Here is an 18,187-nt window from a genome sequence, read left to right on the forward strand (position 1 = left end):
CAACAGAGGAGGTTAGATGAAGAGAGAAGGATGCGATGTTGGGCTAATAATCTCAGTGCTTTTCCGACTGAGACAAGGACAATAAAGTTTTTAGATGAAGAATGAGTTTGTTTATTTTATGTTTGAAATATTTTATGTGAATGAGATGATTATCAAATTTTGATGTTTGAAATATTTTCTGAATTGTCCACGCCTTACCATCTTGAGGTGGATTTATGTAAAAAATGAAAACAGCGAGAACCAAATTCTATAACAATAGTAGTACAGATAATTACAAGAATTCTACGACCGCATCTACATTTAATAAATAGTTGGTGATCATCAATCTTCAACAAAATCTAATGCAAAAGTGGGTTGAGAAGCTTCATCATCGCAGGTGAAATTAGATCAACTACTAGTCATGAAAAGTTTGTTAATAGAGGTAACAATTTGTTGTTATATGTATATATTATTTATGTTTGATTTGCTACTAACTTTTTTCTCTTTCATTTTAATTTAGAATCTTCTTTGGGAAAAAGAAAGGTACATGGCCCCACACGTAATCTCAAACTGGTTAAACTACCATTTGGAATGAAATTTAAAGTATCGCGGAGGAAGAAACGACCCATTGGAAATAATATCAATATCTTCAAAAGCCAATATACTATCTTAGCTAGACAAGTCAACTTTACTCCCTTACAAGTGAAAAGTTGGAGAGATTGATACAACAACAAAAAAAGAAACTATTTGAACTTATAGTGGTATGTGAAAAGATAACTTTTTCTTTAACTAATTTACTTCTCATATAATTAGATTACAATTACCAAGGAGCGATTTAAATTGAAGGTCACGAGGCTTCAGTGTTCTTCAAATTTATTGATCTTACAATAATTGAAGGGATGGTTTAAAGAAAGAAATGGTTGCAAATATGATATAATTGCAAAAGCTTTAGCAAATATTCCATCAGAAATTACAAAAAAATGCATAATATCCTGCAAAGTTATGGAAGTCAGTGCAATATCAGGTTCTAGTATCTTTTTCTTATGCATACAAAGAAATTGTAATACAAAGAAATTGTACTTACTGATTTAATTTTTATTGATGCTCAAATTCTAATTTTAAAATACATGGGATGTTTGAAAGAAATCAAAATAGCCACTCTAAATTGAATGTATACACGCATGTAGTCCACAAAGTATACAACAAAGAGTTGAAAAAGAAGTAATTAAATGAAAAATTACATAAACTTCTTTTAATTTTGTCAAACTATCTATATTATTTTCTCTTAGGTTCGAGACACTAATAAAGAACCTGGTCGAATTAGAATTTGGAGCTAACTCACTTGAGCAATAATGGATTGCCTATGAATGAAGCTACATAAGAGACACTTGTAAATACAAAATAATCGATATAATATCACTTTTTCTCTTATAAGTATTCATTTCTATTTGTTCAACTTTTTATACATTTTCAATTTCACATGTGAAGAAGAGTATTAAAGTATTGAAATAACAAACTTGTTGTAACTCATTAGATTAAGCTTTAGAGTTCACTAGTGATTGATGTTATTTGAATTTAAATTTATTGATTTATGTCGAGTAAAAAACGCGTTGAAGATTGGATCAGGTTCTTGATCAATACAAGAAGATCTTGATGAACATTCCACAAAATTGTAAAAAATCAAAATGTTCCACAAAATCTTCTTTCGGAAACATAGCCTTAAATTCAAATTGTTGCAAGAATGACATAGGAAAAATAGACTAAATATTGATACATTATTCATATTCAAAGTAATTATAAAATATACAACATTCTTATGATACAACATACTTGTTCATCGTTGAAGACCTTCTCCGCAAGGTCCTTCCATTCTGGGTAGCTGTCAACAACCCAGTTAAAGCATGCATACATTTCTCTCATCTACTCTTTTTGCACAAAATATGGAAGGTCCAATCAACAATGGTATGCACCCATACCAAAAGAGAGAAGCAAATGCAGATATACCAATCGTTAGGACATAAGGCTTTTTTATCGATTTCTTTATAGAATCTAATAAAACATTATATTCTATTTTGTTCCATGGATAAGCATCAAATTGGTTTTCATCATCGACCAATTTGATATGATCCAAATCTACCCCGTTGTTAATTGCTTTCCCAATAAAAAATTCTCAAGGAAGTATATATTGGTCATCTTATCTTTGTCCTTATCCTTCAATTTTTTTTGATTCATTAATCAGAAATGAGACCATTGATCTCAGAATAGAGTCTTCATTCTAGAAGTATTTTGTCAAAAATTTACCCTTTACTTTATAAATATCCATGGGAGGCAATGGACTGCAATTTAATCCAGTTATCGCTTTGAATTCCCTAATACCAAATTTGGCTAAAAGTTCTTTCAAAGTTGAACCACAATTCATCTTCCTTAGTCAATGTACATTGACGTCTTATAATATGGTAAAAAAGCACAATACAATGAAATTATCTAACGCAAGTACATTTTAAGATCAATTGTCTTCCCTTTCCCCTTCGATATATCTTTGAACAATCTCCTTTTTGCAATCGTTAGATTTTTCTGTACAATTCAATTTTACATAAACAAATAGTATATCATTTTCGAGCTTTTGAGTATTAATCTACATTCATATTTTTAGTATTTAAATCTCATTTAAACATAAAACTCTATCTCTAATCTGATAACTAACAACTATATCAAATATACTTGTCGATTTCTCTCTTCTCACCTAATTTGAACAATTCAACTCGTTCCATCATACGATTCTAAGTGTATTGCATATGAGCTAGCAGGGAAACCTAACTAACCTATAAATCATGGGCTCCAAGGATTCGAGATTAATTGGCTAAACTCTTTTAGACCAAGCTAATTAACATTCGTTAACTAATAGATCATTCCACTAAAGTCTCGTAGTTACACTCTACTCATTATAAATATATTTGTGTCCATCTGATATAAACCAAGATCGATAAGTTAATCTTTCACATATTATTTGTAACCTCAGTTGGGTCAAAATGACATTTACCCTCACGACTACATCTTGCTCCTTAAGTCCTATTGATCCATTATTGAACAATTGATTACTGAACAATTGGTTTAAGTTTCAACCTATAAATCAAATCCCTCTCAGGCCTATGAGAGGGTGAGGCTCTATGTTCAAGACTTAGATACATGACTTAAGGGAACAACATATCTATTAACCCTAAAGCGGGTAGGAGTTAATTCTGTCTTACACCATATGTCCCCAACTATACATTCGATTTTACTCCTAAAATGGAAGGCTTATTAAGCTAGCACTAATGAGCTGCCCTCACATATGCATATCTAAGAATAATCATGTGTGAACAAGAGTTCATAGTTAGCTCACAATTAACATTAAGTTACATAGGTCAACAATAATTGAAATAACCAGTTTTAAATAGTAAACGATGTTAAAACATAAAATTGCTTATTTCATGATTCAATCTTATGTAAACTCTTTACAAATGATGCCCCCACTTTCAAGTCTTTATATGAACGACTCAAGATCAAGTCATTTGTACTAACTACAAAGCAGGTCACATCCATAATGCCCTAGAATAAGGCACTAACTTTTAGAGAAGCTTGAAGCAATGTATTAGACAAAAAGCACGTCTAATCAGTTGTACCTAAAGGAATAATTTCCCTACTGTAAACGGTGGAAGTACAAAAATCTCAAATCATCTAAGTGTTTCCGATGGCATGTTTTTTAGCTAGAGTTAAGAGGAGTGAAGATAGGGGAAGAAAATAAGGCACTTCAACTTATCTGGTCATTTCCTCCTTTTTTATGTACACATGAAGCCAATCTTGACGTATGGAAAAGAAACTTTTAGATTTTGCTTTCTGTTAGAAGAAAAAAGATTGAAGAGAGAAGAGCATAATTCACGAGAGAATTCAATCCTGATAGTTAGTAGATATAAGAAGAAAGAGTTCGTGTAGAAAAAGGTTTGCTAAGAATGTTCGACACATGAAAAAAAAAAAAAAAGAATTGTCTAAACGAAGCAGGTTCGTCAAAAGGCTCTATGTCAAGTGCTAATATTGTCTTTCTTGCCAAAGAAGACAATGACCTCGTCCGAAGAAGACAAAATTCATTCTCGTGGTATGTCTGTTTTATCATGATGGAGAATGTAATGTTACTGGTTCCGCATCGGTTATGCAAGGTGTAAAAATTATGTCGATGGCAAAAAAACTTTCAAGTGAGTCAAGTAGGTGTAAGTTGCACCATAAAATTCGACATGGTTTATTGGCATGTGACGAAATTCTTGGAATGTGGTATTCTAAGTGGTCTACTCTATATGGTGAAGTATTTTATAATTCTTTGAGTTGAGAAATATGATTGTCGGTTAAGACAATGGATGTTTTAGAGCTATGGATTCTTCTAACATCTTGCCAAGGTGAAATTTGTTGAGTTTGGTAAGATGCGAGGGAATCCCCCATCGCTAATATTTGAAGAAAGGATTGGTGTCACGAGCATGCATTTCGAGGTTCTGACAAGTAGGCTCCTAACCTAAAAATGGAGCCCATGCCCGTCAGTAGTTTTGGATTCATCTTAAAATCAATACACCTTTAAAAGTTGCATATTGACTCTAATTAAATTTCTTTTTGGTATTCTTTAATTTGAGAGTGGGAAAAAAGTTATGAGTAGTCAAAAGCTTTTAAGCGGGTGGTCTTGTAATTAGGGACGTGGGGTGAAAAATAGTGTGATTGTAGCAAATTTTCACATAGTAGTATCCTTCTAGTCTGTGGTTTTTCTTCGAGTTGGAAGTTCTTCATATAAATCTTGTGTTTTTAGTTTTATTCCTTTCTTTAATTTTGTGTTGTTCTTCACACTACAAGAAACTGAGGTTTTCCCAACGCACAAAACGCGTCGGAAGAAATGACGTCGAGAAATACGTCTTATCCCGACGAGACTTTTTGCACGTCAGGTAAAGGAACTTTTCCAGACGCCGTGATAGAGTCGTCGGGAAAGATGACAACATTTCCGACGTTTGGGTGAATAGCGTCGGAAATAATAACTTATCCCGAAGCCCCATGCACGCGTCAAAAACTGTCAGTCGAAAAAGTTTATAATTTTTTTAAATATATTTCATTTCTCCCGATGCCATACATAACGACGTCAGGAGAAGTTCATAATTTTTTCAATATATTTAACTTCTCCCGATGTCATAAATATATTTCATTTCTCCCAACGCCATACATAACGGTGTCTGGAGAAGTTTATAATTTTTTCAATATATTTAACTTCTCCCAACGCCATACATAACGGCGTCAGAAAAAGTTTAGAATTTCTTAAATATATTTAATTTCTCCCGACGCCATGCATAACGGCGTTGGGAGTTCCCTTTTAAAACCGAAAAATGAGGGAGGGAGGGAGGGAGACCTATGGGACTAAGAACCACGGGGGAGGGCTAGTCTCCTATTTCAGTTGCTCCGAATTGGTCCTTCGCCTGGTGCCCCTTGTGAAGCCTCACCCTTCATTTACTCCCTCACATTCCGACGATTGGCCGAGCGAATAGGTCAACTTCAAAGTGGTATTTATGGATTTCTTGACTCCCAACTAGAAAGTGAACTCTTCTCTTATTTGACGTTTAGATCGAGCTACTAAATCTGAGCGAGGAGAGTGATTTCATGCCTCAAGCGAAGGTTCTAAAGTGGGCAAGATCTCTAAGGGCAGGTTCCTTGCTGGCTCCAGGACTCCTTCCTCCGTCCATCAAAGCAGAGCTCAAAATGGGGTTGATTCCATTTATCAGAAATTGGGACTAAGGATTTCTCGTTGAAAGCCACAAAGGAGGCCTGACTCACAATCCCGGGAAATCCCCTTTTCTTGAAAAGCATTTCACAAATCCTTCCTGACTCGACAACACCCTAACGGCGTACCTTTTGCATGATAGTCTCACGGAGTACAAGGAAGGGAAGGAGGGAGGGAGGGAATCCAAAGTGTCATCCACCATCCGATCTTCGCCGTCAATGTTCGTCGTCCGATCTTCACATTTGCCCGCCGCCCCTCGCCGTTGATAAGTCAATCCCTTCTTTTTTTTTTTCTTTATTTTGGTTTAGGTATTAGAAATATAATTAAACTTGTGGTGTCTTGTGGATTTGTATCAATAATATTTAAACTATATTCATTTTGTCGTGGATTGTGTAAATTTTTTGTTATTTTTGTTGATTTTGTTATTATTTTTATTGTTCTTTATGTCTTTTATTATTCTTTATGTTTAAACTATGTATCAATAATGTTGATTGCTAAATTTTTCATTCATTTGTTTAGATCTCATTCTCGGTTGTGCAAAAAAAAAACCTTCCATTAAAAAAAAAATTGTGGATCTCCCGATGCACAAATATAGCGTCGGGAGATCCCTTGACATCTTTCGACGTTATATTTGTGCATCGGGAGATGTCAAGGGCTCTCCCGATGACGCGATATTTTGGTGCATCGAGAGAACCTCTCTCGACGTATTTCCTCCGACGCCGTTCCCGACGCGAATTAATGCGTCGAAAAAGGATTTTCTGACGTTTTCATATATCACCCAACGCTTTTGTGCTTCGGGAGACCTCCATTTTCTTGTAGTGTCAGTTTACTCCTGCAGTAGAATTGGGAGGTTTTTCCCAACAATCCATATAATAGGCAGTCAAAATTTGTTTGATATTTTAATTGATCCAACTCCATTTGAAAGTCAAATCGAACCAATTGCACCACTAAGAAAAACTAAATCATTACATGAACGAACAAAAGATTGGATACGTGTACGATCCAAAGTCCATATTAGCTTGATAAGAAAAAGATCATAAGTAAATGGTAGAGACTTCTTGGATGAAACCAAAAGCAAACCTGTATGTAGCCTTCGCATATCCAAAATGAACAATACTATATCATCATGAAAATATAACACAAATGATCCTATTCTATAGCAGATATCAATAATTTTTTTAGAATCATCATGGATTGATCTAGTGTGAAAAAAAAAGACACTCTCAATAACTAACTAAGAGGTCATAAGTTCAATCCATGATTGCCTCCTACCTAGTAATTAGTTGTAGAGTCTCACAGGTTGTCCCGTAAGATTAGCGAGGTGTGCGTAAGGTAGTCCGAAGACTTATGGATATCAATAAATAAATAAATTTTTTAAAACAATAAAAGGGGAAAGTATTTTGAAATTGCTAACATATAATAAGTCAATTAAACAGATATCTATAAGTTAAGTGAGTGAGAATGTCAGAATCCACAAGACATTCTTATTCTAGATCAGTTCTGACAGGGCAAATACAGACTTAAAATCACATAAATGATATAGAAAAGAATGCAAAAAATCGGGTTCGTATAACTCCTCGCTACTTTGGATGTCTGCGCCCGTGCATAACGTTTTAGAAAACACTTTATGAAGGCATGGCATTAGCTCTTGGCCACCCTAGGGAAAATAATGGACCCTAATGAATTATCCAATGACACATGCCTATGTCATGCCACAAGCGAGCATCATTGAAATAAGTGGTTAAGGGTCTTACTTTGGGGATGGAAACCTTGAGAGCAGTGCATGCTACAATAATTCTCCTTTCCACGGGTCCAATTTTGCAATATAAGGCCTAGCTAACTTACTAAGGCAAAGTGAACTACTCTCTAAGGCATAGCTAACTTATCAAAGCAGAGTACTCGTTTAGCTATGAAGCATAGACAAGTCACAACATAGATAACAATTTACTTATATAAATGCGATGTGCAAGATCAAATATTAATCTCGCATGAATAGTTTCAAATATATAGACAAGTCACAAGTCATCATTAATGAATAATCTTGGTATACGGTAGGACCATGACAATTGACACGTTACATTGGATTTTGACTATGTTCAGAAAGAGAATGCAGCAGTTGCTGATCTTGCCATTGAAAAGGGAGAAAATGGGACTGAAACAAGCGATCTCTCTAAAAAATATTTTCAAAACGTTCCATTTGCAATTTCCACATGGAGACTAAATTAGTAATATGAGAATGAAATTGAAAAATGAGAGAAAAAAAAAAAGAAGAAGAAAAAAGAGGGAATTGAAGATGGGAGATGATATGTAACCAAAAAAATAATAGTAAAAAACAGAGCTCACACTGACTCGCTTTCATAAACTTTTCTTTTGGGATCAAGTCACTGTCCATCCACTTTGACCCTTCCTTTTACGTAGGGTAGGGAGCCCCTAAATCCAACAACCATTTTTCTTTAATTTTCAAATATCCATTTAATATTCTATTGTGGAAACTAAATCCAAAAGAAAAATATAAAACATTTCCCAAAAACATGAAGATCGTTTGATAAAGTTTCGTTTTTAAATTTCTTTAAAAAAGTTACGATTATCTCTTCCCAACACAGTAAGTATGTCTTCACTTTTCTTGAATTCTAAAAACAATCATTGTTTTGATAATCAAATTTTAGATTTAAAAAAATTAAGTTATAAACACTATTTGCTTTTTGTTTTGTGTGAACTTTTTGTGAAAATTTTCAAAATTCAAAGACAAGTTTTGAGTACTAAAAACATAGTTAATAAATCTTCCACTAAGATAGATAAAAACTATCGCAAAATAATTGCGGAAAAAAACATATTTTTCAAAAACTAAAAATAAAATAGAAAAATAAAAAAAGAATTTGAAAAAAACTAGAAATAGAAAACTAAAATTTTGTTTGTTAACTTTTTTTTTTTCCTTGAAGTTAAGGTCTATTTTTTCCATATATTACGATGATTTGCAGCTTTCTTAAATAAAATGGTTAAATTCTTAACCAAAGTCCAAAAACAAAAGCTACATTTTTTAGTTTTTAAAATTTGACTTGGTTTGTTAAACCATCGAGAGGATGTAGATTACAAAATGAAGAAAATTGTGGGTAGAAATAGTGTTTATAGGCTTAATTTTTTTAAAATAAAATGGTTGCCAAACAAAATATTAACCTTTGATTTTTAGTTTTTCAAAACTAAACCAACAAGCACTCTTTCTATCTCTAAATTCATTGCTTTCTAATCTAGTTTCTATCCATGGTTTAAAAAACCAAGCAAAATTTTAAAAGCTAAAAAAAAATACTTTTATAAAACTTGTTTTGGTTTAGAAATTTGACTAAGAATTCAACTATCTTAATCAAGAAAAAAACAAATCATTGCAAAAAAATATAACGAATTAGACTTAATTTTCAAAAACCAAAAACAAAATGATTACAAAAGAGGCCTAATATATTATTAAACAGAATCTTAGTTTTCGAATTCTTGAAAATGTTTTAAAACGTAAAAAACAAAACAAACTAGGTAAAAGTTGTATTATAAGCTTAGTTAAAAGAGAGAATAGAAAACTATAAAGAAGATAAATTGATAACCAAATATTAACTAAAATTATTGCAAGGTTTGGTTAAAAAAAAAAATCTAAAATCTAAACTTTATTTACAAATTTAAATAATAGGAAGAAAAAGAAAATCTTGGAAGTGAAAAGGATAATAGAAAATGTTTTTAGAGTAATTTAAGAGCAGGAGAAGAATATGTTATGATGGGGATTATGATTAGGTGTGTGGGAGAAACCAAGAAAAGCCAGTTTAAAAACCCCATATGGAGAGAAATGCAGACCAGAAAGCAACATCTCATTTTAACTCTTTTGCTTTTAATTGGAGAATGAAAAAGTAAAGCATGAGAGAGAATATTTCACCAGCACCACCATAAGCATAACATCAACATCCAATCCACCAAAACGACACAGTTTTGCTTCTACATTGACCAGTCAGCCTTCGTTTGGAGACAGCCACTGTGCCCACTAAATTTTGAATAAAGCCTGGAACTTGTGCTTTAGAATGTTCCAAAAATCCAACTTGCATGTGGTATCGACCACTGTAAACATTGTTAACGAATAAAATTATAGAGATATTTACATTTCACATGTTGTTCGTTCACCCATAAAAAAAATGTTTGTTCTCAACCATGGCTTCAATACATGCTCATTCAACCTACATGGCTTCAATACAATACATGATCATTCTAACAAGGTAATACACATATTTGAAACTATGTTATTAATTTGTTGAAAAAACAAAACAATAGAGAGAAAAGTAGTTACATTTTTTAAGTTTAAAGACTAAAATCGAGAGTATGAACTTTAAAAACTAGAGTTCAATGAAAATTGTCGTCTAAATTTTAGAAATCAGGTTAGAATTTGATCGAAGATTTAAAGACCAAAATAGGATTTATAATATATATAAAAGACAAAGATATTGTCCCTTCAAATGAAGGGCGGCAAAAGTTAAATAAAAAAGAGACGGGTATAAAGAAATAAACAATGATTAAATAGAAGTATTAATTAATGGTTTGGCAACAAAGGAATAATTTATACAAAGGAGAAATAAAAGGTATAATAAAATTTTATTTAACAAACAACAAACAGAGTGTTGTTTTAGTTGCATGGGGAAGAGAGCTTGGAATTCAAAAGTGGAACTGCGGAAGGAAATCTTAGAATGGCCCAAAGCAAGCGTTTGTTTCTTTTAGTAACTATTCTTTTGGGGGCTGAACTGTACCCCTCTTCTTTTTCTTCTTTGGCTCTGTTGTGTATCTCTAATTATAATAATATCAGTTTTAGGGTTGGCCCATTACTTCTTCTCTACCTCGTAAATACTTCTTTCTTATTCAACCCCATTTCAAAAGAAAGGAAACCATCAGCAATTCCCTTTTCTTAATAGCAAAGGAAGGTTAAATTACACAAACAGCCCTGAAAGAAACGTAGGCACAGATTCTATTTTATGATTTTAGAACTAACTAGAGTGAAAAATTGGACCAAACTGGGTTAACTAGTTACAGTGTTTAAGATTCCAAGTGGGATATGAACTAGCAAGAAAATTCCTGCTATGTTGGGATACAAAAATTCCTTTCATCTCAATAGATGTATTCAAATGGATGGTGTGTTTAAGAATGAGGAGTTGGTTTGGCAAAGCACAAGGAGTTTAGTGTTTGGAATTTTAGAGTGGATAAAAAAAATTAAAAAAAAAAAAGGTAATAGATAGAGATATGAAGAAATAAATTAGGAAAAAAGATGCTTGGCTTCTCAGAGGCATTGTTCCAATAAACATCTTTATTCATCCTTATAAGATTCTTGGATAGCAGCCTTAGATTTGCAGGCTTATGATTTGAATGAATCTAAAATCGGTCTAGATGTTTGAGGGCCCAACTCTGCTTTATGCTTTAAAGTCACTTCCAAAACCAATGACAGATAAATAACAGCCTTGTGTGTCTACTACAGGAATCAAACTACCACAAAAACAAAACAGAACAAAAAAAAAAAAGAGGGAAAAAAAAACCAACATATCTATCCTCTTTCTCCCTCTTTTTTGTTTCATTGTAGAAGCCATGGTTTTTAGTATACACAGAGTACTTATTGTCCTTCTCATGTGTGTTGCACTTTTAGCTGTTAAACCAGAACAGGCTTGTGCTTTGAGAAGTATAGACCTTGCTCTAAGACCAAGCCGCCACATTCTAGTTGAAGACTCGAGGGTGGAGGAACTGAACATGAAAAGGAATTCACTACCACAAAACAACAAGTTTGATCCAAATCGATCAAGCAAAAGAAGGGTTCGGCGAGGATCGGATCCTATCCACAACAGGTCTTAGTTCATTTCTTTTGTTTGCAGAAGGAACCCACAAATTTGACATCAACAGAAGGAAAGAAACAGAGAAAGGTTCAGTCCACAGCAGAGGAAGAAACACCAGCAAGAATCTGGTTTCTCCAATGGTTGGTTCGTTGGTTTGATCACTTATCCCCATCAGATAACAATTCCGTTTTTAGTTTTCTGTTTTTGAAAATTATGCTAGAATTTTCACAATTTCTTTAGTATATTTTCCACATTCCTTAAAAACACATTTGAATTCTAAGCCAAATTTAAAAACAAACCAAAGTTCTTTATTAAAAAAAAAAAAAGAAAAAAAGAATAGTTTTGAAATTTGGCTGACTTTAAATATGTTTTTGAAGAGCGGGTAACAAAACAAAAAAGTACCTCAGAGAAAGTGGTATTTATAAGCTTATTTTCAAAAACAGAAAACTAAAAACAAAATTGTTATCAACCGGGTTTAATGTTTTATTTTCAGAGTTTTTGTTCTTCAGTTGTGTATGGTAAAGCTTCCTGGAGGAAGTCCACCACAATGACCTCCACACTGAAACTAGAAGTGAATTCACAAACTTAGCAGTAAAAAGATCACAGAGATGAATGACAAAAAGAATCCAACTACTTGACAAAGTATCATTGAATTCTTTTGAAAAGAGGAATACTTTGAATCTGTTTTGAACTTCAAGTTCAAGTTTCATGTTGAAACAAGATTCTTTTTTAATCCATCAGCTAGATCTTAACAAAGCTTTTTATTAATTTAGTTCATCTTCTACGGATGTTATTTTGGGAAATTTTATAGAAGATGTCTCCTCTCTTCCCCAGAAATTGATCAGTTCCACTCAAATCTACACATAATCAATTACCCATCAGCTCACTGAGAAGCCTAGTGAATCTGTACAACTCAACATGTGGCCTTGCCTTTTGCTCTTTAGCTTTTTCTTTATATATTGTGGGTTTCAAAGCTTCGAGACGAACATAAGAAAGTGTAATGAGTAAAGCATTTTGATGTTATGAGAAACTGTGAAGAAGAGTCTAAAAGTGTAATGATTAAAGCATTTTGATGTTCTGAGGAATTGTGAAGAAGAGTCTATTCATTGTTGTTTGTGTTAAACAAGAAGAAAAATCTTGCACATCATAATCATGGTTGACCAAGTACTGATAATTTGCGATCCGATGTAAGTGCAGAAGATAAAAGGGGCATGCATATGCATCTGAGTGCTGACTGAAACTTGGAGATATAGAAAATGTATGAACAAATTCAAGTGAAAAAAAAAAAAAAGTTGTGTGTCATCGAAATGGGGATTGAACAAACGAATCTCAAGAACATCTGATCCAAAGCAGAATTCACTATTCAGTACTAATAACGAAGAGTATTTCGTACCTGAACATCTCGGTCACCGAAATGGGGACTGGGAATCCACAAACTTGTGCCGGCGTTGTAGAGCTTCCAATTAGGGCAAGACCAGTTTGTGCGGCCCATCAATGCATTGGGCTTGAACGAATATTCGTGGGCATAGCAAAACAGTGTGTCTACGCCTATGTCATATTTTTATAAGAAAGATTTAAGGGAAAAGATATAGTTTCACCCGCAAATTTCACAAATATCTTAAAATAAGATTTTTTTACTTAATTAGAAATTCACATATTCGTATGATAATTTTAACTTTATAATTAATATTAATTATATAAGTAATCAGTATATTTTGTCTTATTTATATTATATTTATAAATTATAACTTTCTTGATGATGATCTTAATTAATGTAAAATCTTAAATATTAATAAAAAAAGTGTTACTTTATATAATTTATTTTAAATTATCATCAAATAATGTATCTTTGAATATGGAAATAATTTTTAAAATTCTCTTTCTTAATTATTCATCAACCGCATAATTTTTACATTCTCATCTCCATCGTCAACAGTTATTCTTCTCTGTTACATCCGTCGCCTGCAATTTATCCAATTTCTCCACCAATTCCGGTACATCCTCCATCGAAAAGTTATCGAATTTCTTCACCAATACCATCCAGTTTCATTCTTCATCTCCTTATATTTTGTCCATCACCAATTTCGATTCAGTTATTCACAAAATCTCAGTTTATTTCGTCCTTTCGTTCTCCTTATGCATCCGGTTAATTGTCTTCCTAATTCATTATAATTTTCTGTACTCCATTAAATCGTAATATTTCTAGAACGTTTAACGTTATATTCCGAAATATTTGTTTTAGATACATACCACTTCATATATATAACAATGCATATATTTATTTCGTACAGTCCCCAAGGAATTTCAATTGTCTATTATGTTAATTAGTTTATATATACCTCTTCATATATACAATAATGCATATAAATTGAGATACAGTAATCGATTAATATGATGTGTATGTTCTGTTATTTTTTAAATATATATCCCTTCATATACAATAATATACATAAATTGGCATACAGTAATTGATGAATATGACTTATGTGTTATGTTTTTTTTTAAAATACATACCCCTTGTTATTTACCACAAGAAATATATATGGACATCCAATAACCGTAGAATATCATATGTTTTCTTCAAGTAAGCCCGATTCTGTCACTAAAAAATCCCAACATTCTTTCAATTCCGGTACATCCAGTTTTCTTATTCATGTAATCTTATTTCCTTTTTCACCTCTTCCGATTTCATTCTTCAATGATTCTCAGTTTATTTCGTTTTTTTATTATCCTTATACTTTCAGTTAATTGTCTTCCTAAATTTCTCATATTTTTCCTTACTCCATTACATCGTAGATTTCCTAAAACATTTTAAACTTCGATTTCGTAATATTGCATTTAGATATATACCGCTTTATATATACAATTTATAAATATATGTTAACATACAATTTTCAAAAAATATGATATATCGATTCTATTATTTAGTGTATATATACACTTTAATATATACAATAATACATATAAATTGACATACATTTACAGAAAAATAGGATATGTTAAATTGATTTATGAATAGTATATATGAAGTAATACATTGTATATTTTATGAATGAAAGGTTGTGTTTTCAATTTGTTAAATTGAGTAAGAAAAAATTACAGAACACGAGGAAAAAATTTGTGTATGTATTATTGAATATATGCAGTAGTATATATGTAACAAATCATAAAACATAAATGTATTATTCAGTAGCATATGTGAAAAATCAAAATAGGAGGAATATTATCGGAATATATGCTACAAAACGGAAGAAAAAAGAATAAATTTTTTAAGAAAAAAAATACATGCTACGAAATGAAAGAAGAGAGAACAAATTTGTCAAGGAAAAAAAGTGCATGCTACGAAACAAAAGAATAAATAATGTATATATATATATATATATATATATATATATATATATATATATATATATATATATATATATATATATATATAAAAATCTAATTGTATCACAAGAAGCAAATCAGAAGGGAAGAAGAAAGAACAACCTTTTTTGTAATAGAAATTGAAGAAGAATGTCGGCACCAAAATTGATGATCGTGAGAAATTAACTTTTGGTTGGGCATGAAATTGAAAATTTTTATTTTTTGTATGATAATTAAAAATATTATTACCATATAAGATAATAATTTATACCATATTTAAACCATTCTAAAGTTAATAAATACTACATTAATAAATACAAATAAATGTGTATTAATAATTAAAGAAGTTACAATTGATATAATAAATATGGTTGTTGATAATTAAGGAAAATATTGTTCAAGATTAATGAAATTTGGGTAATAAGGTAAATTCGTCCATTCTTTTGTGAAAAATGTTAGCTCATTTAAGACTTTTATGTAATATATTAGAAAGAAAGGCCCATTGTGTAATATCATATAGCAATTTAGACTATTTTAGTTGAAACCTCACTTTATAATTAGGTCAACAACAACAATAGCAATTCACGACTTATCAGTTGAAAGAATAGCAAAAACCCATGATACTCCCTTGGAATGTTAGCTATTTACTAATTCTAAAATAAACCGTAATTACACTTTAATAACTTCAGCAGACCCTTCCACTTTCTTTTTTCGATTCTCCATCTTCTGTCCTTCTTTTTCAAAGTTCAGATTGGGGTTGTATTCTATATATTTTCTTCGATTGAACAAACCCTAAAATTACACCTTGAAGCGACAAACCCTAATCTCCACCCTTTTTTTTCCAACTTCATCTTGCATTTACATTTGAAGTATCAATCCCATTTTCAACTGCATCCTGCATTTTAAAAAAGAAAGAATAAAAACAAATTACAATCCTGTTTGAAGCACCCAAACATTCGTATCCATTTTTCATCTTCAATTTTTGATCTTCAAGTCTACATCTTGAGATCTCAAACACTTGGGGTTGAAGAACAAAAATCTTTCACTCGGAGTAACAAAGATATAAAAGTTGATCTTTCAGGGATATTTTCTAATTTTTTTTCTCCAAAATTATTTATATTATTTAATTAATAAATGTAGACAGGATTTTGGTAGATTTTAATTTCTCAAAATTAGAAGAGAATGAGGAAAAACAAATCAATTAAGAGATTGGCTATGAATTAAAAATTCAAATTTAAAAAATATATTAAGATCTAATACGAAAACTCATTTTAATTTCTAAATTATTAAGGGTTAAGATTCAGTCGTTATTTTGAAATTAAAATAAGGCTTGAGATTCAGCCAATAAAAAATAATAATATGGTTATTTTAAAATTTAAAAAAACGAAAAAAGTTCTTAAAATTGTCAACCAAATTATTAAATCCTGAAATATTAGGAAGATGTTATGATAGTGGTTGGATATGTTATTAACACGTTGAAGTTAATTACAGACTCATAAGTGCATAACACAGATTAATTATGTCATGCCCCATCCCAAATGACGCACCCTGTGGCCAAATGGAGGGCGTGTCGCCTCGACATTTTTTTGTTATTAACATTTTCTCACAAGGTAACACGTTGAACGCCTAATAAGCAAAACAACTCTTGGCTTGTTTTTTTTTCCTTTGTCTCTTAGCGAAGCTCTTCAACTAGAACCTTGAGACTTTCACTTCTTTTTACAGTGGGAATACTTAAGAAAATAACATACATAAATAATACAACGGAAACCTTGAACTCCTTCCTTTATTAAAGACTTACAAATTATACTTTTCTTGTACAAACTAAACCCTCTAGCCTTCTTGCGTCCTTCTTCTTCCACCAAGGTACAACCTTTCGTGTTGCGGTGGGAGAGACTTGGCGGAACTCTTTTGGCACTAATATACTCGGCCTCCGCTTTAATTATTGTCCCTTTCTTTCCTTTGTCTCTTCAATTGCCTCCTTAAGGCGAACGCTTAGAGGTGTGAAGCTTCTCTTTCTCTTCCTTACCTCGTTCTTCCCACAACCTCAAACTGGATGACAACTATCAAGGCTTCTTTACCCTACCTCAACTATTCAGGCTTCTCACGCCTCTCTTCCCTATTTAACTGAAGTTTGGGCATTAAGGAGCGGCAACCTTATCAACCTACTCCTTGAATGCATGACGAGATGTCATGGCTAACACACCATGTAAAACCATAGAGACACTTTGTCTTCTCTCTTAACTTGACTACATAGCCTCAGGACTAACCTTCGCATGGTCTCAATGTCTAACAACCTGAGGAGGGAAAACACTTAAAACGTAAGTCAACAGATTTAGTGAGTAACGTGCTTGAGAAAACCATTTTGGAAAAATCACAAGAAATCCACAATAAAATAAGTAGTAAGTCATAACATATGAAGTTCGTCGTAGAAAACAGTTAACACATGTCGCAAAACAAGCACAATTCATTCACCACACCACAAGTTACACTACAAAAAGGCGGAGGATTCATGACGCAGAAGTGGATGTCGAGAACTTGAACGTTAGAATATTCGACTATTTTAGACACATGAAATATTGCGCCGGTATAGGGGAGCTTGTTCGATGCCGTGCAATGAGACATCGAGGAAAGTTGAAATAATTATTTTATTTTTATCTTTCCCCAACTAAATGGAAAGAAACGTCAGTGAATGTAAAAAAAATATTTTATTCTTAAACTTTCTCCGACACCTTGCATAAATGTTAGAGAAAGTGCAAAACAATGTTGATGCCATGCATATGTTGGGGAAAGCGTAAACAATGTCGACACCGTTAGTGAAACTTTGGGTTACTTGGAACCTTCCCCGACGTTTTAGTGTATGGCATCGTCTTACGTGCGATTTACAGACATCGTTGAGCTACGTCGATAGATCCCTTATAATAGATCCCTTAAGAGAGATACTTACCTTTGTAGCTTCTCAATTCTTAAAATCTCCTCACAATCACTAAAGTCCCGTAGTACTAAGGATCTTATCGTTATCAAAAATACTGATTCTGATTTCACAAGATTCTATAAAGTCTACATTGAAATCAGTATTCACTCTAAATGGAGGAGCAGTAGTGTGAAGAAGCGTAAAGTTAAAATGTACTACTTTATCTGGGTAATTGTGCATCGTAGTGACATTGTAGTAACTCTGATACTTGTTGAGCAAATCATGGTTTTTTGGTTTACAAAGTCCTTC

At 32.3% G+C, this 18,187-nt stretch overlaps 2 long non-coding RNA genes across 3 annotated transcripts; one reads left to right on the top strand and one right to left on the bottom strand.

The window, feature by feature from the left end:
- Nucleotides 1-1,614: 1,614 nt before the first annotated feature.
- On the bottom strand, nt 1,615-13,198 carry LOC103485781 (uncharacterized). 2 transcript variants are annotated; one of them, XR_536934.3, is made up of 4 exons: nt 12,995-13,198; nt 7,516-9,853; nt 5,061-7,418; nt 1,615-4,791 (listed from the first exon to the last, which is right to left on the bottom strand). It is a non-coding gene; the product is annotated as an uncharacterized LOC103485781 (long non-coding RNA). The 2 variants fall into 2 exon arrangements; XR_007820806.1 differs by having other exon boundaries at nt 5,061-9,853.
- Nucleotides 10,914-12,775, top strand: LOC127149336 (uncharacterized). The gene is made up of 2 exons (XR_007820807.1): nt 10,914-11,745; nt 12,095-12,775. It is a non-coding gene; the product is annotated as an uncharacterized LOC127149336 (long non-coding RNA).
- Nucleotides 13,199-18,187: the final 4,989 nt, after the last annotated feature.

Source organism: Cucumis melo, chromosome 5, assembly GCF_025177605.1.
Source record: "Cucumis melo cultivar AY chromosome 5, USDA_Cmelo_AY_1.0, whole genome shotgun sequence".
Classification (NCBI taxonomy): Eukaryota; Viridiplantae; Streptophyta; class Magnoliopsida; order Cucurbitales; family Cucurbitaceae; genus Cucumis; species Cucumis melo.